Source organism: Pithys albifrons, chromosome 1, assembly GCF_047495875.1.
Source record: "Pithys albifrons albifrons isolate INPA30051 chromosome 1, PitAlb_v1, whole genome shotgun sequence".
Taxonomy (NCBI): domain Eukaryota; kingdom Metazoa; phylum Chordata; class Aves; order Passeriformes; family Thamnophilidae; genus Pithys; species Pithys albifrons.
Genome location: NC_092458.1, coordinates 59,088,922 through 59,108,770, shown reverse-complemented (window position 1 = coordinate 59,108,770; position 19,849 = coordinate 59,088,922). Strand labels below are relative to the sequence as shown.

The following is a 19,849-nucleotide window of genomic DNA, read 5'->3' as shown; positions in this document are numbered from 1 at the left end:
TAAAAAATTGACATATATTTGAAGTGCATGTTCAAAACATCCTTACTGTCAAGATACATGAGCAAAAAAAAGTTTGGAGATCTGTGCTGTAGAAAATCAAACCCTGATCACACAAGGTCTTGACAAAGGGCTGAAGAAAGACCTGCCAAGTGGAATTCTGTGAATTCCAGAATATTAGTCAATCAAAATACAACACATAATGCCAAAGTTGAATGATTTTCAGTAGATTGGAACCCAGAGAAAGGACACTAGTTTGCCTCCAAGCTCTGCAAGCTGTCAGATTCACATTTCAAATTTCAAAGTAACAATGACAACACTAATCAAAACTAAACTCAGAGACTTAAGGCTTGAACTTTGGAAGACATACCCATAACTCTGTCCAGAATTACTTATAATCTGGTCTTTCTTCTTAGAAGAGGAAGAAGGCTGCATCAGAAGATAGTTATGAATTTCTGTATTAAACATCCTACACAGAAAGGCTTTCCATTTTGGTTGGGCTGCAGGAACTACTTTGATAAATGTAGTGATAGCTATCAATGCTGTGTACAAGAAAAACCTATGGACCACTCCTTTTCTAGGGATTCACTGCTTCTGGTTGTTGAGTTTGATACTAAGTATAAATTAATTGTTTTCCCACAAGTGGAAGACTTAATAGGCCACACTCCACAGTGGTACCTCTGGTGCCTCCTGAAGGAGAAACTTGCATGAACAACAGACACAACCTTTTACTATTACTGAGTGCTGTTCACAGGAGCCTTGATCCTATACAACACAAGGACAGAAGTTTAAGCAGGGACAAAACAAAAGCACCTAATACAGAAAGGCAGAGTGTAAGAAAGAGGCTTAATGAAATCAATACTAGATGTTTCCAAACTGCATATTGCTAGTACATAAGAAGGGACAAAACCAGGGCTATTCCATGATTTCTTTGCCAGTAGTGCAGTTTAGTTTTATACATGCTTCAACCTGTGTCACATTACAGCTGCCAATTCAAGGCTGCCGTAATGGTGTGTTTTTCCAGCAGGTTCAGCACAGCAGAGCAGGTGTGCATTCCTTCTTCACCTGGGTCTTCCCACACCAATGTTTCCCCAGGAACCAGGTTTTGCCAAAAACCAAGGAATGAATTTACAAAAAGAACCTAAAAGACCATAACACTATCGGCCAATCCTAATGCATGAAAGGCTTTGATTCTGCCTTCTCCAACATGAAGACAGCAGGTGCACTTGAAAAACAAACATCTTTCAAACAGCTGAAGCAATAAAGGCCTATTTTATATAGATTAGAGCTTCACATCTGAGTCACTCTTCAAGAGGATGCAAGCTACTATTTAAACTTTTCCTGCCATTGAGACATTTATGAGTACTCACCATGTCCATTCTTCGGTGGCTACTGTGAGATAAATTTATTCTTTATTATTTCCCAAAGTCCTTAAAACATATCTCCTACCTGACAATTTCAGACTTGTAAAAATTACTATCGTATTTCCTTCCTATCTGTCAAATCGGCCATCCAGTTCAGAAGTTATCAGATAAGAGCAGACAAATGTAAGTGCCTGAGATGTACAATATGCTAAAATGGGGAAAATTCTAGAACATTCCAATGCAGCCCTGGGGTGAAGAGGAAAGAACAAAGAATATACAACAGATGTTAGCATATCACTTAATGCACTACTGGAAAAACCTCAGATAGAGTCATGCAGCTGGTGTAGAAATGTATTAGAATATAATTACCCAGAGATCTATAAGATTGTAGCTGAGCTATTAAAAGTTATGAAGCATGCTGAAGAGTTTTGTGTTTGTTTTTAAGAATCAGAACTGAGCAGAACGATTTTAATTCCCCACTGCCCTGTACATTTACCACATTTTCTAGTCACACTGTTTCAGATGTGGTAATTACAGTACACTGGATTTTTTTCAATTCTGAACTAAGTATTCCAATTAATAAACAATTTCTTTAAAATATATGCTTTGTTACCAACAAAGTATTTTTCCTGTTTTATAAGTGTTTCCTGGGACAACTGATAAAGCAATTTCCAATGAACAGAGAAGTATTATTTTTTTGTTACAAGAAAAATGTTCTGTGCAACATTTCCACTAAATTGAAATAATCTCTTTTTAAGTACAGGGAAACTGAAATGGCTATTCCCTTCAGTACTGGTCATAATACAAAAGCTGTAGATAGGCAATACAGGAAAACTACAAAATTAGCATAGTTTCATAAAGCAAATCAACAAAGTCAAAGTCTGAAATTCACTAAAAAGTGAAGATACGCTGAATGTTTTAATCAGCACTGGAACACCCTGTCAAAAAGAGAATCTACAACATCTACCATAAATATGGAAATACTTCAACTCCCAAGTGTTGTTGCAGACACTCACTCAACATAATTCTCAAAGTCTGAGAAATATGATACACAACTCTGTTCATACTCTATTACCACTAGAGGAGGAAGAGGAGGAGGAGGAAGAGAAGAGGAGGAGGAAGAGGAGGAGGAAGAGGAGGAGGAAGAGGAGGAGGAGGAAGAGGAGGAAGAGGAGGAGGAGGAAGAGGAGGAGGAGGAGGAAGAGGGGGAGGAAGAGGGGGAGGAAGAGGGGGAGGAAGAGGAAGAGGAAGAAGAGGAGGAGGAGGAGAAGGAGGAGGAGGAGGAGGAAGAGGAGGAGGACGAAGAGGAGGAAGGGGAGGAGGAAGGGGAGGAGGAAGGGGAGGAGGAAGGGGAGGAGGCGGAAGAGGAGGAGGAGGAAGAGGAGGAGGAGGAAGAGGAGGAGGAGGAAGAGGAGGAGGAGGAAGAGGAGGAGGAGGAGGAGGAGGAGGAGGAGGAGGAGGAGGAGGAAGAGGAGGAGGAGGAGGAAGAGGAGGAGGAAGAGGAGGAGGAGGAAGAGGAGGAAGAGGAGGAGGAGGAGGAGGAGGAGGAAGAGGAGGAAGAGGAGGAGGAAGAGGAGGAGGAGGAAGAGGAGGAAGAGGAGGAGGAGGAGGAGGAAGGGGAGGAGGAGGAGGAAGGGGAGGAAGAGGAGGAGGAGGAGGAGGAAGAGGAGGAGGAAGAGGAGGAAGAGGAGGAGGAGGAAGAGGAGGAAGAGGAGGAGGAAGAGGAGGAAGAGGAGGAGGAGGAAGAGGAGGAAGAGGAGGAGGAGGAGGAAGAGGAGGAAGAGGAGGAGGAGGAAGAGGAGGAGGAGGAGGAGGAGGAAGAGGAGGAGGAGGAGGAGGAGGAAGAGGAGGAAGAGGAGGAGGAGGAGGAGGAGGAGGAAGGGGAGGAAGAGGAGGAGGAGGAGGAGGAAGAGGAGGAGGAGGAAGAGGAGGAGGAGGAAGAGGAGGAGGAGGAAGAGGAGGAGGAGGAAGAGGAGGAGGAATAGGAGGAGGAGGAGGAAGAGGAGGAGGAGGAAGAGGAGGAGGAGGAGGAGGAAGGGGAGGAGGAGGAGGAAGGGGAGGAAGAGGAGGAGGAGGAGGAGGAAGAGGAGGAGGAAGAGGAGGAAGAGGAGGAGGAGGAAGAGGAGGAAGAGGAGGAGGAGGAGGAAGAGGAGGAAGAGGAGGAAGAGGAGGAAGAGGAGGAGGAGGAGGAAGGGGAGGAAGAGGAGGAGGAGGAGGAGGAAGAGGAGGAGGAGGAAGAGGAGGAGGAGGAAGAGGAGGAGGAGGAAGAGGAGGAGGAGGAAGAGGAGGAGGAAGAGGAGGAGGAGGAAGAGGAGGAGGAGGAAGAAGAGGAGGAGGAGGAGGAGGAGGAGGAGGAAGAGGGGAGGAGGAAGAGGAGGAGGAGGAGGAGGAAGAGGAGGAGGAGGAAGAGGAGGAGGAGGAAGAGGGGAGGAGGAAGAGGAGGAGGAGGAAGAGGAGGAGGAAGGGGAGGAGGAAGGGGAGGAGGAAGGGGAGGAGGAAGGGGAGGAGGAGGAGGAGGAGGAGGAGGAAGAGGAGGAGGAGGAAGAGGAGGAGGAGGAAGAGGAGGAGGAGGAGGAGGAAGAGAAGAAGGAGGAGGAGGAGGAGGAGGAAGAGGAGGAGGAGGAGGAGGAGGAGGAGGAGGAGGAGGAGGAGGAGGAGGAGGAAGGGGAGGAGGAAGGGGAGGAGGAAGGGGAGGAGGAAGGGGAGGAGGAAGGGGAGGAGGAAGGGGAGGAGGAAGGGGAGGAGGAGGAGGAAGAGGAGGAGGAAGAGGAAGAGGAGGAGGAAGAGGAGGAGGAAGAGGAGGAGGAAGAGGAGGAGGAAGAAGTTAAACACTGGAAGTTGTAAAATTAATGCAATACTCGTAAAAAAGAAACACTGACAGATGCACAAATGCAAGTTGCACATGAACAGGCCAAACAGTCACTGGATCTAACTCACACCCAATAGTTGCCACCTGACCTACCCAATGCAAGACTGGCCAAGCCACACAATGGCAAACCTTAGCAGTGCAGGAGTTAAGTGTTCTATAGTAAATTAATATTTATTTCTGGTTACTGTCATACTCCAGGCTATGAACTGCCATTATTTAGGAGCAGTTTCAAATGCATTTCATGCATTCATATCATCGGTACTATAACCTATTTGGGAATGCATAGAAGATAATTGGAAATACTCCAGCTGTTCAAGCTTAATGTGTTTGTATTTATGAGCCAGCAGTTTTTGAATCTAAGCCAAAGAGCTAAGTTCTTAATAGTAGCTGATGTAGGAAACTAAGCTTTTAAAGGTGAAGGCCATATAGAGAAGAACTAGACACTGATAACCAGTCATCTGTAAAGGCACAATATGTTCATGGCTCTTCCCACCTCAGCTCATGCAGCACAAGTGTTGAATGCCGGACTGCGCACAGCAAGGCCAGCACAACCGAGACTACTTGAAAACACCACATTCTGTATTTTTATCATTATTAGATTATTAAAAAAACATCCACAGTCCTTATCTGGATGAAGTACATATAACTTGAAGCTGTTGCATAAGAAGAATTCAGTGCTTTCCAACTATTTGCCCCTCTCTCTTATACCTTCAAAGAAGTCTAAAACTGGTTCTGTAACTTTTAGTTAGTGGTAAGTGCAACCTTACCACAAATCAGAATTAAACTGTTAATTTTACTTGGAACTAATTTGATATTCTATGTTTACAATTAATGTCAACAGCTGGGTGCAAACTTAGACCCAGACTTTAGCAGGTATGTTGGTCCAATGCACTGACACACACTGGGAGCAACACTGTGGCCTCCTTTGTCTTAGAGAGAATACCCCTGGGAATCACCCTCAAAAAGAAATTAGGAGAGTGTACTGCATAGTGTAGTTTTTGTACCACTTAGAAAGATCTGCAGTGCAATTCCACTTTATTTATGCTACACTGAGCTGAACTATGCGACTGTTTTGTTTTACACTCTTGTTACTCTCAAGAACTTCCTTAAACCCTCCTAGTTTTACTTTTACACCAGCTAAATTAGGTTTTTCTAAGCTTCTGCCAAGACTGGATTTCCTTCAGTTTGTTTTCTGAAAATCACATGGCTTCAAAACCAACTTGGCCTTTCCCAGTTACTCTTGCCTTCATTTCTGTTTAACAACATGCTTATTTTTTGAGAAAACAAGCAAATTCAATGCCAAGAATCTAGCTACTTCCTCATTTGTTATCAACTCCTCTTTTTCAGAGGCTCTGAGGAGAAAGGACAAATTTCCAAAATAATATTTCATATGATTCCTTTAAGGCAAGCTAAAAACACAGATATATTTTTATTAATGCCTGAAACTGGTCAGTGAGATAAATTTATTGCAGAGACAGCTGCCAGTGTTGGAGCTACAAAAAATGCATGATTCAAGCAGAACAAGAAGCTTTTAAAGAACTCTTATGAAACAACTTTTTCCTGCTCATTCTGAAAAACAAAAACTGTGCTATCCAAATGCAAGATGACATAGGATTGATGAGGTTACAAGTCTAAGAGATTTAAAAATTTCTCTGCACTGATTGTTTTTGTAAAACCTATAGGTCTCTGCTTCCATAAGGAACAGGACAATAGCAGAGAACATGACGAGTCAAGACAGGCATATGAAAACTACTTCTCAAGAGTAAAAATCCACCAAAAAGGAAGGGTTTTTGAGACCTAACAAGCACATTTGAAGGGCAATCTTTTATCAAGACTTTAAACTATTAAGTCAGTTCTGCTAAATCGTCCTAGTTATTCCGCTTGCACCACTGCAAGCAACTGGTCAACAGAGTGAACTTAACTGTAGGACTGATGCAGTTTAAAATTAATCATAGAAAAATTGGTTATTGCTCATTCATTTCACTTTTGCAAATACACAAATGAATGCCAAGCATAGGAATAAACAGAGAGGATGTTCTTCGAGAGGAACTGCTTCTGCCAGAGTCAATGCATGGCAGTCACGAAGCTACAGACCATAACAGTAAAAAAGTCAAGAGCCATTCACCCTGCCAGGTGCTTCACATTCCTAGTATTAGTCCCAATGGTAGTGAAGCAGTTACTTGTATGCCATAGGAAAAAAAAAAACAAAGCAGAGCAGTCAAATAGCACCTCAACCTGAATGCAACTCTTGGAAGACTGAATGTGCTATTCAAGCAAGAGTTCTCTAATGGAGGAGTGTCTGCAACTACTGAAAGGGAAGACAAGCAGAACAAGAGCAGGTTTCTCAGACATCAGCACTCTCTTCTCCCAAGTTCCACACCATCCTCCAAGAAAAGTATTACTCAATCAAAACACCATGGGACCAAGTAGTTGGATTACCCAGTCAAGTCCAGAGGACAAAGCTGCTCTCAGCTTCCTCTTTTACACGTGAAGTTGCAACACTGAATAGTTGTGAATTTGTTAACGACAATACAGTTACAAAAATCAGAAACTGATCTGTCTGGAGCTATATTGCCATGATGTACACAATTAAATGTACTGGGGTACTTTTCAGATCTATTGCTTGATTTATGATAACTTATCCTCACCACTGAAATGACACCATTCAGTGGAATGTGCACACATACCAGTATTATTGTATGTGGGCAGCGAAGTCATTAGCAAGCCTGAAGAAATTAAAGCAAATTACATTTCAGCTGCATCTAAGACTGATCATGGTCAACAGACACGACTCACTTCCACAGCTTCTTTTAGTCCTAATTTTGTAGTACTTCATTTCAACACTTTCAATCTACTTTCATACCAGACTAAATGGGCAAATGTCTTAAGGTATAGTCTTTTACATTTGAAGAGAATCTGTAGGATTTGCAGAGGCCTGGTAACTCTTGTGGCTTATGACATTTATTCTTACTGTATAAAGTCCCCTAACAGCCTATCAATATATATTTTGAAATATAGTCATGGTTCTCTCTCATTGTCATGACATTCACTGCAAGTCACCAAAGTTCATGTTCTGATGCATTCAATTTTTGTTTACAGATTAGTTTCCAGTTACATGCACGCTTTTTGCAGATCATTACTACTTGATTTGCTGGGCGGTCCCATGGTGTAAAGGAGAGCACTCTGGACTCCGAATCCCAAGGACCTGAGTTCCAGTCTCCGTGGGGACGGTCCCCTGGCAGTTCAATGCCTCCCTGCCATCCCATCCCGTCACATCTCGGATGCTCAGCAGGGTCAGTCCCGGTTAGTACCGGGTGCTGTGACAGTCCCGAGGACTTCCCTGTCACTGTCCAAGCTCGCTTGGCCGTGGCAGATGGACCTCAGGACTTAAACGGTGGGGCCAGTTCTGCGCACGCTGTGCCTCACCTAAAAAATCCACTGCACAGGCTGGAAGGGCACACCCACGTGGGGAGAGCCCTGCCCAAATCTGCGTCTGTGAAGTCTGGCCATACACACTACTTGATTTGCTACCACTATCTAAAATGTGTTCCTGTGCTACAAAGTAAAGTTAATCCACTGGCTATTCTTTTGTTTGTGTCTCCATCTCCTTCTGTCAAGTCCTCTAGTAGATACATTTCTTCCAGTTAAAATGACAACAAACTCTGAAAAACAAAACCCTGCAGTTTGAAAACTAGAACTTAGAGAAGCAAAATTAATTTTATAATCAAAGGAGGAAGATATGATATTGAGTATACTATGTTAGCAAGTGGAAATGAGACAACAGCTTGGCAGCAACCCATGCATGTAGGATCCTGCATACCACAGACATTGGATCTGTACACTGGGGAAACTCAACTCTATTTACAAGGAAATATTTACACTTGCAAACTACAGGGTTTTTTTACTTTTTACTGCAGGTAACAGTAAAGCTCTAGATTTACTAAGTTGATTCTCACTTCAAGTTATTAAAAATCAAAAGCAATTAAGAACTGAGCTTCACAGATTTAAATGCAACCAATGTACAATAAACAACTCAAAGCAAATTCAAAAAAAACGGTCATGCAGATGGTAAAGTTAATATTTATGTCTTGCATATTCTTTTTCAGTCCCAGTTACAGAATAAAGTTACTATCTATTTACACCTGTCACAGTATAAATCCTTTAGGACCTTGTTGCTTTCCCTCAGGACAATTTTCCACTTTGGTAAATAGTTTCTTCAAATCATGAGGGACATTGGTTCAATTTAGCAAATTTTCATAGTTTTGAAACAGTATTTTTTGACTTTATATTATAGAAGCTTATATGTTGCCAGAAAGTAAAAGGGCTTGGTTTAGTCCCTTTGGAAAGCAGAAGACATTTATTACATCTTAGAAAGTGCTGTGCTTCTTATACTAATGTAGAATAAAAATTAGCTCTACCAGTCACACTGAGATTAAAAACTTGTAGAAAATTCCATTGTTGACAACTCTTTATGCCCCAAGTAATCAAATATATAATAAGATGTGACATTTTCCATTGCCTATAAATGCAGAAGTTTTGCAGTGAATCTTCTCATCTGTCCTAAATGCTTTCCAGCAGTTCTGGAAGCAAAGGTGAGGTGAGGGACACTATATATAAGCATATTCAGCACTTCCATTTAACTTCTGCAAACTGCTGTTGGGCTGGTGTTTGACTCCAAAGAGGCTAAACTGGAAGAGTGGTACCAGTGTTAACCTAGGCAATGCTTTGACTGCAGAACAGCATGAGTAGAAGGTCCACGCCTCCCGAAAAAGCAAACACTTAGAGGGAGGCAAATATATAAATTACGTTAAGCAAACTGACAGATACACAGGTAAGCCTGAGGTCAACAAGTTTGCTCACCTAGACATAAGTGGTGAAAGTTTATTTGGAGCCATGAATACAAAGAGGGCAAAGTATGTTCAGTTTAACTCAACTTGAAAGGTGCTGTGAAGACACCACTACTGAACATGGTGTTAAAGTTTTAATAGAGTTTGTGAAAAACACAAGGATATTGCCTTCCTAAGGTACTACAATTTTGAAAACAAAAGCATTCTAAACAAACACATCCAAGAGGAGTAGTAACACAGTCCTCTACACAACTGCTCATCCCAGGTAGCCATGTATGTAAGGTCAGACTTCGCAAACACAGATTTGGGCAGGGCTCTCCCCACGTGCCCTTCCAGCCTGCACAGTGGATGTTTTAGGTGAGGCACAGCGTGCACAGAACTGGCCCCACCGTTTAAGTCCTGAGGTCCACCTGCCACGGCCGAGTGAGCTTGGACAGTGACAGGGAAGTCCTCGGGACTGTCACAGCACCCGGTACTAACCGAGGCTGACCCTGCTGAGCATCCGAGATGTGACGGGATGGGATGGCAGGGAGGCATTGAACTGCCAGGGGACGGTCCCACTGAGACTGGAACTCAGGTCCTTGGGATTCGGAGTCCAGAGTGCTCTCCTTTACACCACAGGACTGCCCAAGAATCATCTATTATAGGTTGGCAAAAAAGTCTGACGATTTTTAGCTGTTGCAGGCTCAAGAGTACGTGAGCAGCAAGAATGGGACCAGATCTCTGGGGGGCAAACAGAACAACTTAAAAAATATTTGTTCCATCTGAAACTAAATGTTAATTAATTGGACCAATTAAAGATGACAACCTATGAGAAACACGTAACACTATTATGTGTTACAGATACTTTCTAAAAATCCTGCTACCTAATCAGCCCTACAAAATACAGACCTTGGGATGACAATACAAAATATTACCGGATATAAACAAAACTATTAAACCTCACAGATAGACAAGTTTAAGAAAAAAGCTGATAATGTTTCTCTATTGGCATCACATGAACATCAGCATTAAGGAAGCTCAAAGTTTACTGTATATGGCAAAGAACGAGCAAAAAAACGGTCATTTCTGTAGCTCAGGAAACATTGGCCCCATGAGCAAAATAAACACTGTTCGTGTTTGCTGAACAGAAAAAGCAGCAGTGTACTCATTCCAAACTATTATCGCTTTCCTGAGATACAGACAGTATCTTTTAGTTAAGGGAAAGAGTTGACAACCCAAGTCAAATCTATTTTTACTTAGATCTGGTCCTACAGGAAAAGTAATGGCTCACAATTCAACTCGTGCACTATAAATTGCAGTCAAGTTAAATTTTGCTACAAATTGGCTGGAAATTTCCCCAAACCAAGAGTCTTAAAGAAATCAATGATAAAATCTAGAAGTGTTATTGACACCTCTAACACAGAGAATGCAATACAGAACCACACCAATGAAACACCACATGTTACCTGTAGACATTTGAGCAGATACTGAACTAGAAATTCCATGAAGACTACAAGATGGAGGTGAAAAAAGGTACCAAGTTGCTGGAGGAAGATAAGAATTCCTCAGGCTGCAGGAGACACTGACAAGGAACATCACGCGCTGCAGACAACAACTCTGTTTAGAAGTGGGTCTGCACCCTCACAAAAACTGTCTTCTCTAGTATTTGTCTGTCTGAACAAGACTGCATGTCTGCCAGTTCGATCCAAAAAGGGGGACTGGGTAGGGGGCCAGGATTTGTCACTTTGACAGTGGTATCAATAGACAATCAGAACACAGGACGTAACACCTTACAAGCATTCAGCATTCCTAGAAATGATTGTATATGCTCTTTCAGAAGTGACCTGCTAGCAAGGTAAATAAGTGCATTGCCTAAAAGCATTTAGAAGTTAAAACTATTTATGAGAAAATACTGACAAAGATGAAAAATTGTACCTCTCCTAAAGTCAGGCTTTAAGAGTCTTGCTTCCCAGTAAGTTCTAAGAAAGAACACTGCAGGAGCGTGTTCAGTTAACTAGTTAAAGTTGCAATGACAATCATGAAGGATCTCCTTGAGATACCTTAATCCAAAATGATCATCAGGATAACAGCAAGTTAGCCAGGGTAGGCCCAAGTTCAAGTGAAAATAAATGGCCACAAGGCAAAAAATAAAAAAGCATCCCAAGATCCACAGGACTCACAGCCCAAAGCAAATAAGTTACTAGTCCAAATCATAATTCAAGTTTCTGCAATTCCATTACATTATTACGTATAAAAATCTAAAGCTTTTGAGTTTCAAGTTCACAAATTAGCAGAACCTCCAACTTGAAAAAGACAAAAATGCCACTAATGGACTGAAATCAGGTAACTTAAGTGCTGGGTGCAATGACCTGTGCCTCGTGTAACTCATACATCTAGAGCTTGTCATACAGCAAAAAGCCTCAGAAGATCTCAATTTGCCCTGCAAAAAAACCCTGAGACACTCATCTAATTCTGTCTTAATATTACCATCTACAGTACTGAGGTTCTGACTCTGCTCAAAGCAGATTGCTCTCCTCCTGACCAGGTGACCTCAGTAACTAACTGATCACCGAGTCCTGGCCTTTCCAAGGACAAGGACCCGTGTTTCTCCTAACTAAGGCTTCATCTGCCAAACCTCAGAATCCAAGGCCCCAGTGTAACTGATACAGCACATGAATTTTCTCCGCCAATGTCACTAGAAAAACCATTCTGGTGTAGTTTGCCAAAACAAATGCCAGATATAATACATACGCATCAGGATGACTTGTGTACAGTCCGTACACAGAGTGAACCCAGAACCAGATGTGTTTTCAGAGTTGATCAGCACCCTTCCTGCTCCCTCATGCTTCATAGAAACACCAGCTGCTAAGAACTCTCTACAGTTTGCAACACTGAATACTACAGAAACTCAGCTACTTCCACCTTTCACATAATTGCACAGATTTCTCCCTACCTGAAAGCCTGCTACTTCCCCATTCATCATGTGATTCAATTTCATAATTATCTGAGACCATTTCCTTAAAAAATTAAAAAAGAGGCAGGAAAAAAAAGTAACTGATTGTCCTTTCTGAATTTTAAGGACCATTGAGTTGCTGTGATTCATACTATTTCACAACACAGGAAACAAGCACATCTATGGATGCAGATTCACATCATGGCTACAGTTAAATTTCTATTCTGTATAAAGCAGAAAGTTTCCCATTGCCATTAACAACAAAATAGCTTCTTTCAAGCAGAAAGCTTAGCAGGACTGGGTCCTATAGTTCTTAAGACAGAAGCTACCAGGTACTTAGCAGGAAAACATTACGAATTTTTAAGACTCCACAATAATTTAAGACATTCATAATCAGATGTGTATTTGATGAAATGCAGGCTTAAATTCTAAAAACAAAGAACATTTCACAGAAATTACTTCATAACATGAAATATTCTGGAATAACAGTTGACATCCAAGGTGGCTAACAAATTGCCTTTGACAGGGTTACACTAATGACTAACATGTCTTGAGGTGCCGCTCACAGCGGCTGCTTCTACCCAACAGATTTTCCCTTGTTTCTGCTGCTTATTCTCTTTGCTTCGCACAATAAAAATCAGCCGAAAAGTTTCGGTTTTTCTTTTAGTTGGTTTCACTTTCTAAGTTGCCTGGAAGCAACGAAAAGTTTGTGTTAGGTTAGAACCAACCTTGGGCGATACTCAGGGAGAGAGGAATCGGGCGTAAATCTCGCTGAAAGAATAATGCCTCTGCCAGTGAGATTACCGTGTTTTCGGGAAGACTGTTTAACCTACACACAGCAGCTCAAAATCCCCTTAGCTGGGAGTTCCGAGGCAACTCTTACGGCTTAGCAGAACCACCACAGCACCGAGAGAGAGGTGTTGCACACCAGCACTCCCTCCTCCTCCTCCCCGCCTGTCACAGCCGGCTCAGCTGTTCTGGTCGCGCTCCGCATCTGCTTCTCCCTCCCGCTCTGCTACCGCCTGCTCCTCCCGTGGCGCCCGGCGCTGACAGCGGGCGGGTCCCCGCCCCGGCCGGCAGCGGCACCCCGGGCGCCGCGGGGACGGGCACACAAAGTTTCTTTGGCCGTGCTCCCGGGGAGCGCCGCCGCTCCGGCACCGCGGGCAGGCTCGGGCGCTGCCCCGAGCCCTCGCTCCCCTCGGACCGCCCCGCTGCGGGGCAGAGCAGCTCGCCAGCAGCGCCTCTTCACTCACCGCCATGGCCCCGCGGCTCTCCCGGCTAACGGTCCGTGTTCCGCCGCCAGCGGCGCCGGGGCGGCGGCGGCGCCGGGGGGAGTGCCCGATGGCGCAGCCCGGCCAGGGGCGGCGCTTCCCCCACCCCTGTGCCCGCCCCCTCGGCGTACCTGCGCTCCGACCGCCGCCGCTCTGCCGCCGCCTCTCCCTCCCCTCCCCTCCCCGCACCTGTCACTGCCCCCCGCGTCCGCGTCCGCGTCCGCGTCCGCGTCCGTGCCCGCCGCCGCCGCCGCCGCCGCCGCCCCGGCGCTGCCTCACTGCCCGCCCGGCGGCGCGCGGCCGCCGTCTTGGGGCGGTGCGGGGCCGCCAGGGGGCAGTTAGCGCCGGCGCGCACTGAGCATGCGCGAAAACCTCCCGAGACGGGGGCGTCGGGGGGAGGGCTGTAACAGATGTGGGGGTGGAGCTTGTTTGAAGGGGGCGTGGCATGTGGGGCGTGGTCTGGAGGAGGGGCGTGGTCTGGAGAGGGGGCGGGGCGTGGGGAGGGCACAGGGGAAGGGTCAGTGGGTCTGGGATCTGAGTCTGGATCTGTGGCCTGGTTTTGGGTCTGGGGTCTGCGTCTGGGTCTTTGGCCTGTTTTTGGGCCTGGGTCTGGGCCTGGTGTCTGGTTTTGGGTCTGCGGCCTGTTTTTGGGTCTGGGGTCTGAGTCGGGGTCTGTGGCCTGTTTTGGGGTCTGGGTTGGGGTCTGGGGTCTAAGTCTGGGTCTGCGGCCTGTTTTTGGGTCTGAGTCTGGGTCTGCAGCATGTTTTTGGGTCTCGGTTGGGATCTGGTTTTGGGTCTGCAGCCTGTTCTTGGGTCTGGTTTGGGGTCTGGGGTCTGGTTCTGGGTCTGCAGCCTGTTATTGGATCTGGGTTGGGGTCTGGGGTCTGGTTCTGGGTCTGCAGCCTGGTTTTAGTTCTGGGGTCTACTTTTAGGTCTGGAGTCTGGGGCCAGGGCTGCACTCGGGCCTTGACCTTAGCCCTGGTACTGAGGGCTGGGGTCTGGGCTGGCTTCTGTGACCACTACTCAGCTGTAACAAGAACATCTCTATATTAATCAACCCTGTGTTCAGCACACATCCCAAACATAGCCCCATGGTAGCCACTATGAAGAAAGTTAACTCTACCCCAGCCAAACCTGGCAGACTCCATCCCTTGTTCAGTACCATTGACACCATGCCCAGGTCCCACACTATTCAACACAAGTTTAACAACTACCCTTCTTGTCATACTTTGATACATAGTTGGATGGCATTCCTTCAGTCAATGGACCACCCTTGCAAAATGTCCATAAAATGGCCAAAAATGTCCACAAAATGTCCTTGGAGTTTATTTATTCCATGACTTTGATCTCCATCAGTTGTGGTGGTCACTTAGGGCAGGAGAAGTGGTGCGTTGCTTGGAGTTCCTGGGCCAAAGTCAGCTGGACCAAAGTCAGCTCAGGTCGAGTCACTGATGCACTGCTTTGTGTAATGCTTCTCCTCCATTGGTCTGAGTGGTTTCTGCTGTGATAATTCCTGTAACATGCGACTCAAATCATGGTTCTGGGACTGGAGCTTGCCTAGACTGGGCCCTTGCTGTATAAAGTGAAGGGTAAGAGAAGCTGCCTCTTTTCTGTATAGCCATGAATGCAGTGAATGTCAAAGGACTGAGGCTGAGCAGAGCCCCAAGTGCACATGTGAGACTGTGGGGACCTGAGGTATCCCCTGACTGCTGCCGAAGCACGTGGTGTCCAACATCTGAGAGGAAAGGGGAAGAAACGTGCCTTTCTGCGCAGGGAGAAACTATCTTCCCTCAACACCTGCAGTGTTCAGCTGGTGTCCTGAATGTTAATTTGTGATTATCCTTTGCTTAATGTTTGTCCTCTCAGCCACTATGGATCAAAATTATTTTACTACAGTATTTGGCTTAATGACTTCCTGCAGCAGTGGACCAAACAGAATGTTTTATAAAGTGATTTTGTCAATTTGCCTTAAAGTTCTCTGTTATTAAGTTAATAAGTTGCTATTTCTCTTGTGTTTCAGCAGTGCTCGTATCATTTTTATATCTTCACAGCAGGCAGAAGGTAGCTCCTATCAACAAAGGATGCACCAAACAATGTTTTGCCATCTCCTGGTTGCTCACTATAGGCCCACTTTCCAAAATTCATAATTGCAGTGGTGAATAACAACCTAGGCTATGGTATCTCGAATCTGAAAAACTAGAGAGACATGGGCCTGATCAATATTTGGATGAGCTACCTCGTTAGATACTGCGGAAAATGCTGCTGGTGATTCATTCAGTGGCATTCGTCTGTCTATGAGTCAGGGCTGAACAAATGCCACTGCACAGCATTTGTGAGTTGTACCATCCAGGGGCATAAACTGGAGATTTTTCCCAATTGCAGCTGTTAAGAGATCACTGATTTCCCTGCCTTATTCCAGTTTCAGTACGGCTTTCCAGAATTAGCCAGCAGTTTCGGCGGAATACAGCAAAGGGTTCCCACAGCTGCTGATGTCAGGCCGTGCTCATTGGTGGTGGGGCCAAGAACAGCAGTGGCAGCAGTGGCCATGAGCACCATTTGTAGGCAGCCACAGCTCCTGGCTTTGTGTCAAACTGTACAGTTTGGAATCGATGCATACAGCACTGATTGTGTGTGCCCCACTGCCCTGGGAGAGAGCGTCCTTCATAGCTTCTCCTGCCTTCCCAGAGGTGCTGCCTCCCTACATCCCTTGTGTGTGAAGTTAAGAAGTCTGTGCAATGTTTTGGTTATAAGGGTACAGACATGCAGCTGGGACAGACAAGAGTGTTTAGGGCTCTTCTCCCCATCTAAATGCTGGTCCTAGTGATGTGTAAATTTGCATTGCGTGGCACAGTCCTTCATCTGCTTCCTTCCTTTTTAGGTCATAGATACACAAATAAGTGCATATAAAATTCCATTTTATGCTGGAGAACCAATCAAAGTCACCTGGAGTTCATTCTGAATAATATTAAAAATGGGTGAAATGCATTGGGGAACCAGTACAATGAGCTCTTTGTTTCTTTTTAGGAACTTGTGAATAAATGGATTCTAAACCAAAAATAAACTAGATTGGAATTATCTACAAGTGTGAATTGCCTATGCAGTTCTCAGGCACTTCTCAATGAGTTGACCAAATGCTCTTGCTTTCATCCATTGCAGAACATCACAGAAAGACTCATGGAGACAGAATTTTATTTACAGTAACATGTCAGATACAGATCCAAGTGCTAATGATGAACATTTATGAAATTGATATTGTAGCTAACTGCCATAGAGGAGAGGTGAGGGGAGAAATGCAAAAATATATTGCAGAGTACCCTCTTAAGATACAGCAATGCCCCCCCTTTTCGGCTCTCATTTTTTCCATCATTAGTTCAGGTTTGCATTAAGTTGTATTTACTCAGCAAAAGATGTAGCAATCTGGTGCTGGGATCAGAATTGAGCAACTCATGCTAGTTTTAAAACGCACATCACTTGTTCCAATTCTCCAATGCTCTCCATCATTGCAAGATACTCCATCCCTGGAAACATTCAAGGCCAGGTTGGATGGGGCTCTGAGCAGCCTGATCAAGTTGAAGATGTCCCTGCTAGTTCCAAAGGTATGAATTAGACGAGCTTTAAAGGTCCCTTTGAAACCAAACTATCCATGAACCATTCTGTAATGAAATGAGGAAAACCTCCAGTTCTAAAGTTAAAATAATGTGGCTTAAGTTGTAGAGTTCATCAAATTTCTTACACACAGCATCTACCTCCACAATGAATGGCCTGTTTTTACACTTTAGCTGAATTTGTAGCTACCTGTAGCACCTCTGCCAGAAGGGAGAACAGTGGCCTCTCTTGGTAGTGGCAGTTCTGCTGCTGTCACATGCGGCTTCCTGATCCTGTAAGGGCAGAGGTTGTCAAATGTAGATCAGTAGACCCACAGTCAAACTTTACAGTGTTTTGTGTACCTTCAAGAAACAGGTTTGTCATCCAAACTTCATTTGAAAACACTAGTGGGAACATTTACCATGGTCTCATAAGCCACAAGGAGAGCAGTTTGGACTGTGGACTGTGAAAGTCGTGGATCAGCAGCACTGCTGTCTTCTACCAGACAAGTTGCATCAGTATAATGTGCAGCAATTAAAGAAATACAGACAAGTGTTTACTTTCTAAAACAAGTAAGTAATGAATAAACATGACTCCCTTAAAATAAACAAGCTAAAGGATGGTAACAGCTTTATAAGGTGAATGAGGTTTAATTTTGATGTGCTGGTAAAATAATTGCAGAAAACTTTATTATCACAAAACTGAGTTACTGATTCCTCTGTCATCTGAGGCATACAGTGTCTTCACCTGAGCTGCGTAACACTCATTGTATTTGTCCAGTTTGCTTTTAAAGAGGCTGCCAATCAGTATAAATTATTGGCTTGTTCCTGATTTGTATGAAAGGCTTTGAACTGTTAAAATCCCACCTTAATATCAGAATGATGTATCAAAATGAATGTTTCTTAAGAACTGTTTAATGCTAGGCATGATTCAATTCAATGGTAAAATATGTGCTTGTAGGGAAAAAGGAATATGAGATGTAATTGATATGATCAGCTGTGTTTTTACACAATTTGGTAAATTAGTACAATTCAAATCACATTGAGTATTGGCATATAATAAAATTTTTATCATGTCTGTAACTGGTTTTTGACATTTGTTGATGAATAAGTATTGTATGAGATATTATCCCATGCTTTTCTCAAAATGCTGATGGACACTTTAAAAAGACACAAATCCACAACTCATTGTCTTCTTTACCTGCTTTTCAGGACATGGATGATGAAGTAAGTCATTCTATGATAGGATTAAACCAGCTGAAATTTTAGAATGATGGTACAAAAATGAATGGGAGGATTAAATGGATAAAAATACTAATCCCATCAGAGGCAACAAAATTCAACCATTCAACTCCTGCATTACAGAAGTAACTCTAACACAGGATCAGGAATTTGAGGGAAATTGCAGCTTGTTAAATTCAGAGGTTAGTTGGAATTTTGCCATTTCCCTCTTACTCATTTATTTCATTTTCTGGAAGAAATCCCACTGATTTCAATGGGATTGCTTGCAGAACTGGGTGCTGATTAAAAAGAATAGGTATGGCATTGTGCACTTAAGATGTTCAGGTGCTAAACCTAACCAAACTCTACAAGAAAAATTAGTAAAAATCTTTTTAATTTAGTGCCGCAATTTAAACTTCAAAAACATTCACTGGAGCCTAACTGACAAAGCAGCCTAATTGTGTGGCATTTGTTTTTCTGGTATGTTTATTTGCCAACAGGAAAAGCAAAATAGAGACAGGGATTATATACACAAAAAGAGGAAATCCATGGTTTAGAACCCAAATTAATTTATATTGTTAAAATGGAAAAAAAATATATGGTACAGACTTACTTGTGATAATATTACTTTTCAAACTCATGTCAAAAAACTAAAATACAAACAGTGAAAAATGCCTAGCAGTTATGTTCACCTTGGCATTCTTGCAACTGATTGTTTTGTACCTTGCAAATCTTTATTTGTTGAAATCTACTACTAGTTGAACTGTGATTTCCCTATCATTAATTAAAGCTATGCTTTCATATTATTTATAGCCTTGAAGTGATATTTAAAACAGTGGTTGTAGACACCAACAAATCAATATTTATTGGCCTCATTTCTTTCAGAGAAGACTGATGTTTGTTTTGGCTTTTTGAGAGGAGATATTTCTGAACTGTCTTTAGTGATCTCCTGGTTAACAGTTGGCTTGTGACAGATAAGCTGAATAATCAGCCAGCCCTGGTTGTAATCAAAATGTTTACCAGAAGCATACTTTGAATTTGTGCTTCTGCTTGCAGTTGGATTGAAATACTCTTGTAGCCTTCCTTATAAAACCATGGTGAAAAGTTAGACATTAAAAGATTCATTGCATGGAAACAGAAAGGCTTAAAAATTCAGGTGCAGAATTTAAGCAGAGAGGGTACCAAGCCACATTTATTTAGGACCTTTTTTCTTCTTGAATATTCAGGAATTTCATACCCAGGTTTAGATTTTTCAAGGAGATTTGCTCTCTGGATAAATAGTAACTTTCATCTGATGGATCACTGAGAATCAAATACAAATTTTCCTAAGATCACCTTTCTTTTGGTGAAATCTGGCAGAGTTTAATATGGACTGACTGTGCTTAAGGCTTTTTGAACTAATTGAGGTCTTAACTGAGCAGCAAGCAAGTTACCTGTCCCATTTGAGCAGCTATGCCCCTGTCTTGAGGAGTTTTGAGAAGCAGAAGATTTCCATTATTTCATCCTGAAATGCTGGGTTTGGGGTTTCTGCTATGACTCTTTTATTTTTTTGTTTTCCCCCAGCCCTTTGAAATACCAGACCCATGTTGTGCTTGAAAACAAAGAAGCTGAACAAAGTTTTCATCAACCTCTTCACATAAGGGTGTATTTCAAGCTTGTTCAATAAAAGACTTCACAGTGCAAGTCCTTTTCTGGCAAGATAACAGCCTGAGTTCAATGTGCTCAGGGAATACTGATTAATCTCTTCATTCAGATTTTCCT

At 43.4% G+C, this 19,849-nt stretch overlaps 1 protein-coding gene across 3 annotated transcripts in view; it reads right to left on the bottom strand.

Moving 5' to 3' along the window:
- FNDC3A (fibronectin type III domain containing 3A) overlaps positions 1-13,598 on the bottom strand; it is a 122,484-nt gene extending 108,886 nt beyond the window's left edge. The window contains exon 1 of one of the 3 annotated variants that reach the window (XM_071551572.1): positions 13,473-13,598. The gene's annotated coding sequence lies outside the window, so the exon portion shown is untranslated. Of the gene's footprint in view, positions 1-12,740; positions 12,761-13,265; positions 13,348-13,472 lie in introns of those variants that run through there. The other 2 variants (XM_071551562.1, XM_071551583.1) reach the window with 2 other exon arrangements.
- Positions 13,599-19,849: the final 6,251 nt, after the last annotated feature.